Below are 8442 nucleotides of genomic sequence, written 5' to 3' on the forward strand. Positions count from 1 at the left end.
TCACCTATGAATGTCCTGCATTCTCTCCAATCCGTTGCCCTGCTAAGCATCAATATCCCCTTTAATGTTATTACATTCTGCCCATCTTTTTCCCCCTCTTGTTTTCACTGTTTCCTGATCTATATCTGCCTCTCTCTATATATATTTCCCTCTTGCTCGCTCTCTCTCCCTCTCTCTCCCTCTTTCTCTCTCTCCCTCTTTCTCTCTCTCCGCTGCATCAACCTCCGCCCCTCTCTGCCCCATCTGCCTCCCCACTGTAACACCCCCCCCCGCCCCAGCCCCTCGACCCCTCCCTACGCAGGTTCTCTCTCTCTCTCTCTCTCTCTCACACACACACACACACGCATGCACGCATATACACACACATACGACAAACCACAGTAATGCTACATTAAAGACACAAGTGAGCTCATTCAAAAAATGGCACAAATGACCCTCAGTGCGTGACCAGTGAGAAGTAGGGAACATGGGAACACTTTATCTCAATTTCTCACCATCAAACACACACGCACGCACGCACACACACACACACACACACACACGTCTACATTGGGCCATCCAGCCCCATGCCTGCAGCAGAGCGCAGCTCCGCGGGGTGTGTACACCTCCCACTGCACATTCACATTGAATGTTTCGCTGAGCCAGTCATGAGCGCTGAACACCTGATCCTACGTGACAGTGCTCTTACTCTGCCTGTCCCTCTCTCCCGGTACTAGAGATGGGACAGACAGAGCACACACACCTTTATTTGATCATTTCTCATCCTGTCCTGTTTTTCTATGTAAATCCAGCCGTGATATCCCCGGAATGCACGGAGCAGATATGAAGGAGATGAGTCAACGCTGACCAGACACCAATCTCTCCAGTCCTCTGGACGGAACAGAGCAATGAGGAGGGTGGAGGAGGGGGCCGAGGGAGCAGCCCGTCTCTAAACAGCATCTCCTCAGCGGCTCAGCTGAGGGGGAAAAAATCCTCTCCTTCCACATCCACATGGATACATAATGGATACAATCTCACCCCCCTCCCCCCGAGACAAGCAAATGGGGCGCAAAGGAGGCCCACCACCAACCTAGCGGTGATGACAAAAAAATGTGTGTGTGTGGGAGAAAAGCAAAGCAGACATGCTTACCGTTTCAACGTCCAGCGTCCATTCACATAGGGTACGGCAGACAAGCGCGCTGGACGAGAACGGCTGTGTGAAATCCACCCTTTAGTCCTGCTGCTGCTCCAACATCCTCCTGTCCGTCTCACTTTCACACACTCTCATACACACACTTTCTCTCTCCCTGTCTTTCTTTTAATCCCCCCTGCTCTCTCTTATTTTTGTCTGTGTTCTATTTCCTCTGTTGTTTGCTCCAAGGCAGTTGAGGCACTGCAGCGATGGGGGAGGAGGGCGTGTGTGTGTGTGCGTGTGTTCGAGTGTGTCAGAGAGAGAGAGAGAGGGAGAGGGAGAGAAGGAGAGAGAGAGCGAGAGAGAAATGGAGGGAGGAGTCAGCAAGGATAGAGAGAAGGGGGAAACGGACGAGATTAAATGGTAAGAGAAAAGGAGAAAGAGGAAAAGAGACCGAGCAAAATTAGCGGATAGAGGAGTAACAAAAACAGCGACATCATCGACTCGTGTCTGTTTGTTCCATGCAATGAAAACTGGGGAGTCAGTCAGAGACCCATATGAGCAGCACAAGGAAACGGACAGAATGTATGTTTTCTAAGGTATTAAAACATGGCTTGTTGACATGTTAACAAGCAGGACTGCTTCAGATTTCTGACTGAAAAAAACGTGCGAGAGAGAGAGAGAGAGTGAAGAAGAGGACAGAAGATGAGAGCGAGGTAGGGGAGGAGTGAGGCGAGATGACGACAAGGGACTGGGAGGGAGATTGGATAATGGTGTAATGTGCTGTTTCTGTGCCAACCCGTAACAGAGGGACGGATTCGTTTATTGCCATTGGCTCCCACCAAGAGCAGATAGATTTTCTGACTAATTATAAATCCCACTATGGGGTTGGGTGCTTTCTGCCCCCCCCCCCCCCCACCTCTATATCTCTGGGAACTGTGGGAAGAGAATAAAACTTGCATGTAAAACTTGCATGTCCTGCTTGTTTTAACCACAAGGCAACATGAGCACACACAACCCAGAAAACACATAGACTGTAGGCTGAAGTACTCACATAACAGGGATAGGCCTACATTCACATAACAGGAATAGGCCTACATGCAGACAGGCCAGTGCCTAAAGAGGCTCCTCCCTGATACAAATTACATGCATGGGCGCTCGCGCACACACACACACACGGACCGGTAGAACGAGACCCGGTATCGGGTTGCTGGGGGCATGGTGGAGCCAGAGGATTGTAAATTGTTCTGGATGTACCCTAGTTCCAGTGAATGCTGACGTCATGAGACACAGCGGTATGAACAAGCACATCTGGCGGGGTTAGATGTCCCCCCCCCAGCCTCCCCCAACCCCTCACCCCTCCGCTCTCTTTCAATCCCTGCTGACAAGAACTTTCTGGTACAAAAGTGGTCAAATAGTCATAAAATGCATCGTAATACGCAGACCACTCTGTTGAGGAATATTTACATTCATTGCCTAAAAGAAATATGATTTCCCTAAGGAGGACATATTCAGTTCATGTAAACTATTCAAATATGTCCCACAAGACATGCGATTTGTCTTAAGAGACAGGCATCCATGTGTTTTTAATTTTGTAGGACGGAAGGTATGCCGACCTCCCCACCCCAAGAAAATAGAAAATTATATTTATAGCATGTGTTGTTCCACTGAGTGACACCAAAACAGAAATAACTAGTTGTGATAGCACACTGCCAGTATCAAGCCCAGAGAACTCCTGACAGTCTGAAGCATGAATGTGGTAGTGGTAATGTATATTAATACTGGTTCTGAACCTGATTTGTGCTACTTCTCCATCTATTATGACCCCTCATCCTTGTGTGGGCCTATTCTCATCCAGAGACAAATCCAAGTCACAAACCAAACGGCCCAAATACCAGCGACTACTCTCTGCAGTCCATCTATCTCCACCAGTATCTCAGGATCCACCTTTCTCTCCCTCTATCCCTTTCTCCCTCGTTTTCCCCTTTGCTCTCCCTACCTCCCTGTCTCTCCCTCCACCTCTGTGGTTTTCTCCCAGACGGTCTCTGTGCCTCTCCCAGCTTCCTGCCTCCCTAATCCTTAATCCTGTGGAAAGCGGTCAGGCGGAACGGGGCAGCTTTGATCAGGCTCTCATATCAGGCGTGGAAACCGTGTCAGCTCACCCGGATCCCACAGAGCCCTGAAGCCCCCCCCCCCCCCCCCCCCAACTCACCCCCAGGGTAGGGCCCGCGCCCCCCAAATCACCCCTGGGGCCTCATTTATCATTGTGGATACACCCTTTTTCATTTACACCTTATTTTTGTACTTGCTTCTCTCTGCAAATAATGTGATGTATCATGATAAAACTCAATGGGAAATGTTGTGAGATATATACACAATATTTCCCATTGAGTTTTGTCATGATACATCACATTATTTGTGGAGAAAAGCAAGTACAAAAATCAGGTGTAAATGAAAAAGGGTGTATCCACAATGATAAATGAGGCCCCTGGGAGAGACAGGCAGACGCCTCACCACCGTCAGCCTGCCAGACTGTCAGCAAGCTACTAGAGGACCCAGTTAGGACGATTCCAAGGGCCCTGCACTGCCAGGGGCCCTCATAAACATCTATTATTATTATTATTATTATTATTATTATTATTACTATTACTACTACTATTATTTTATTATTATTATTATTATTATTATTTTTGTTGTTGTTGTTATTATTATTATTGTTGTTGTTGTTGTTATTATAGGGTCTCAGTTTGGGGGGCCCAATATTATATTCTTTAAGAGGGCCCAAAATGTCTAGCCCTATAGGCTCATCAGCCTGTCCTCTCCTCCATTACCAAATATGGCATCATCATAACCACACTGATGAGGCCTGCATGTCTACAGTACCTTATGTGGGGTGGCTATGGCCTCAGGTCGATTGGGTCGTCCAATGACCACAGGGTCGGTGGTTCGAATCCCGGCTCCTCCTGTCCACATGTCGAAGTGTCTTTGGGTATTTTATTCTGTTCTATACTGTACACATGCTGTACATATGGATGTGTATAGTCCCTGTTCCTCCTCTTTTATCTATCTATCTATCTTTCAATCTACAGTATCTATCTACAGTATATTGTGACATCATGAGACTGTTCTATACTGTACACATGCTGTACATATGGATGTGTATAGTCCCTGTTATTCCTCTTTTATCTATCTATCTATCTATCTATCTATCTACAGTATATTGTGACATCATGAGAGGTTGTTTGTTCGGGGGTCAGGCCGTTGTAGTGCACAGGATGCCAATGATCACAACAGAGCAGAGGTTTTGAAGGAAAAATAAAACTTTAATTCTTCCAAAAAGAATGGTTAACTCAAAACTTAATTCAGTTACACCAGGTATCAAAAGGCAAAACAGATCTCTTCTATAAATCAAACATAATATCTAGGGAGTCTTCTACAGCCCTACAACCACACCACCCTCTCCCTGCTTTGTCCTCCCACCTCCCCTTTGTCCCTCTCCCCTGGGAGGCCTCCCATCAAACAGCTGATGACCCACAGGTGTGTTACCCCCCCCCCCCCCAACTCTAGGGGGTTGACTGAGCCACCAGATGGAGACAGAGTGGTCACTGGCCTGATAGTACTGGCATCGGCTGCAGCCACCGGAGGGGGATGTACCGTCCCTCCATGACCCAACCTCTTGTGGTGTCACACAATATCTATCTATCTATCTATCTATCTATCTATCTATCTATCTATCTATCTATCTATCTATCTATCTATCTATCTATCTATCTATCTATCTATCTGTGTGTGTGTGTGTGTGTGTGTGTGTGTGTGTGTGTGTGTGTGTGTGTGTGTGTGTGTGTGTGTGTGTGTGTGTGTGTGTGTGCATGTGTGCGTGTGTGTGTGTGTGATACCCTGATGTTTGGTATTGTGTGGAGCAGCAAGGGACAATACCTGCCCGAATGAATGGCATGTCCCCCTATACTCACTGGGAAGGTATGACAGTGGCACGAATTTGACACGGACAAGAAATCTAGCATCCTGTAAAGGTCAGGTGAGCAAAGGTCAGGTGAGCATAGGTCAGGTCCCTGTCCTCCCTCATTGGTCCCTCTCAGCGTCCGACCCTTTGGGATTGGTTGGTTGGTTGGTTCAAGTACCACATACACACACACACACACACATACACACACACACACACTCAATGCTCATTTGCCCTCAGTGACATGTCCAGTAGCCTAAGGCAACATTTGAAACAGGAAAAACGTTTATTGATGGACTATGCAGTGTGCTTTTCTTCAAAGATATAGCAAAGTTACGTCAATGACATAAACATATCCATAGAATAATACGTTCACAGTGTATCCACTGCATTGGGTGAAATGAAGGTCTTCCTCACATGTACAAAGACTGATTCATGTTGCACCATAGACACGTCTATAGTAATTCAATCTCCAATACTTTCACGCGCCAAAACGTACAGATGCCCGTAGATGCGGAAAGAATGCGTTCCTGATGACGCAAAAAAGCCAAGAGTGATGATTAATGTCATCCAGGATCATCGCTGCAGAAGCGCATTCGTTTTCACCGATAGTAGACAGAGAAACATGGGACCTAGCAGTGTCAACGGGACTGGCTCCATTACATGCGAAGGGTTTTTAGTTTCCAGTTGACTGGCTCTCGCCACGCGTCCTCAACAGTACCGACACTGTGCTCAGATCAACTTTTATTCAGTAGAGACATTTTATCAGGTGCTGTGAATCAGCCAGAGAGACTGCAGCATTAGTCTCTGCACGGCCCATGCTGGCTACAGGATGTGCAACATCTGATATGATCTGCAATTTTCTCACTGTATGAAGGCTATATGTGTTTCCCTCTCTCTTTCTCTCTCTTAATATCTTTCTTTCTCTCTCTTTTTTTCTCTTCCTGTGTGTTTGTGTATGTATCCCTCTATCTTCTGTCATAATAGGATCATGATACGAAGCCACAACTCATTTCCTCTGTTGTTCTGTGTTGGAAAAGAGGGCCAAGAGTGAGAAGAGGGCGTGGGTGTTGGGTCAGTTGAGTTTAGAGTTTAGAGTGTGTGTGTGTGTGTGTGTGTGTGTGTGTGTGTGTGTGTGTGTGTGTGTGTGTGTGTGTGTGTGTGTGTGTGTGTGTGTGTGTGTATGTGAAAAACAATCCTAGAAGAGCTTCAGCACAGATATTACTTGCAGTAAAGAATGCTTATTTCATGCGCAGGATAACACACAAGACAATGAGAATGCAGGCCGTGGGAGGCTGCTGAATTACAGAAATGGTTCAATCACAGATTTGGTACGCAGGCGTGTATCAGCCGAATGAGCGCTCCCCCTGTTGACCTAGATAACATCTAACAGCACGCACATCTCCCTCTCTCTCTCTCTCTCTCTCTCTCTCTCTCTCTCTCTCTCTCTCTCTCTTCCTCTCTCTCCCTCTCTTTCTCTCTCTCTCTCCCTCTCTCAACCCCCTTCTCTCTTACCATCTTTCTCTCATATGCAAACACTTATTGTAGTACCAAAGCCATGCATAGTCACAGAGTTACAACATATGGTTAATTACTTGCCTTAAATTATTGCGGGAAAATTCTCAAAAATTCTCCATGATGTTATGAATATCTTAGATGTTGTTTGGGAGGTGAAGGTGTAAACAGCTAAAGGAATATTTCAGGTGGAAACAGTCCACTAATTCTGGAGCAAAATTGTCTTAAATGCCTGTGTTGTTGTGTGGTGACTTCAAAGTCAAGCCTGACATCAAGTGGACAAATTTAGTACTGCACCACAACTCATCACAGGTTATATGAATTCACTAGGCGTACTGGAGGAAGGCGAGCTATTTCAGAATCAGAATTTGTTTTATTGCCATGCAGTTTTTCAACATACAAGGAATTTGCTTTCGGTCGTGGTGCATAACATGGAGATAACATTGGACAGGGTGCAGGGATGAGACAGGACAGTGCAAAGACAGGACAGTGCAAAGAGCAAGTAGCCTACAAAATGCTAGTGCAGAAAAGGATAAGCTAAGAAAAGGAACAATATACAAAACGTGCAGTCAGTGTACTGTATATACAGTGAGTATGCAGAGTGTAGTGTGTATATGAGTGTGTGCATGTGTGTATGTGTGTGCGGTGTGATATGTGAGTGTGGTGCGTCCCATACAGAACATTCAGGTCATGTGCGAGTGTATCTCAACGGTGGCAGGGTCCATGGTGGGGCTGGGGGGGGTGGGGTCAGAGGGGGACACAAGCCTTGTTGTGAGGCTGATGAGGCTGATGGCCGTGGGGAAGAAACTGCCTCTGTGGTGTGCGGACGCAGTTCTGATGGACTGCAGCCTCTTGCCTGAGGGGCGTGGCATGAAGAGATTATGGCCTGGGTGGGAGGAGTCGGCCGCAATCTTCCTGGCCCGCTTCAGGGTCCTGGAGTTGTGCAGGACCAGAAGGGAGGGGCAGGTTGCAGCCGATCACCTTCTCGGCGGATCAGAAGACGTGCTGCAGTCTGGCCCTGTCCTTGGCTGTAGCGTCGGAGTACCAGATGGTGATGGAGGAAGTGAGGATGAACTTGATGATGGAAGTGGAGAAGAGTACCATGATTTTCTTTGGTAGTCCAAATGCCTTTGCCGAAGGCCTTTGTTCTCAACATACAATATTTTGCCAGAGAGGCATTGCATATGCTCTGTATAATAATCACATTTATATTGCTTTTTTTGTTTGTTTCATAGCCATATGCACTCAAAACTGTATAGCATTTGTACTACTGAAGATGTGACCTTGCAAAAACATCTGGCACATTTCAAACATGACAAATGGCAGCAATGAAAATACTGTTGAATATTCTAGGGTGTCTCCATGCATTTGAATAAATAAGAAATTATATACTGTACGTCATATGTTGTCAGATGGCCAAAAGTCTTATGCAAACAATATATCTTTGTACTTATCTCGTGTACACACAACACCACGGTGTAACAATACTCCTATTGCACCTCACCTGACAGAGTAACCTACATTGGTGACCCCAGTAACACACACCTAGGTACTGTAGATGTGAGATCATTTAGCAACTTCTTTTACACATCTCTTGTTCTGAAAACTGTATGCATCTACATTACTTAAGAGAGTCTAGGAATTGATTGATTGATTACATTATAGCCAAATTACCCATTTTGTGATTTTATTTCACCATTTGGAGGGAGAGCTTGGGGGAAATACCTTTATATCAATTTGATTGAATTCCAGAGTGTAGGCCTAGCTAATTTATATATTGACCATTTTATGTGTTCTGTATTCGTAATGGATTTCATGAATTCTCATGTAATTATCTAGACACCTTAAAATAATT

Source organism: Borostomias antarcticus (assembly GCF_949987555.1).
Source record: "Borostomias antarcticus genome assembly, chromosome: 2".
Lineage (NCBI taxonomy): Eukaryota > Metazoa > Chordata > Actinopteri > Stomiiformes > Stomiidae > Borostomias > Borostomias antarcticus.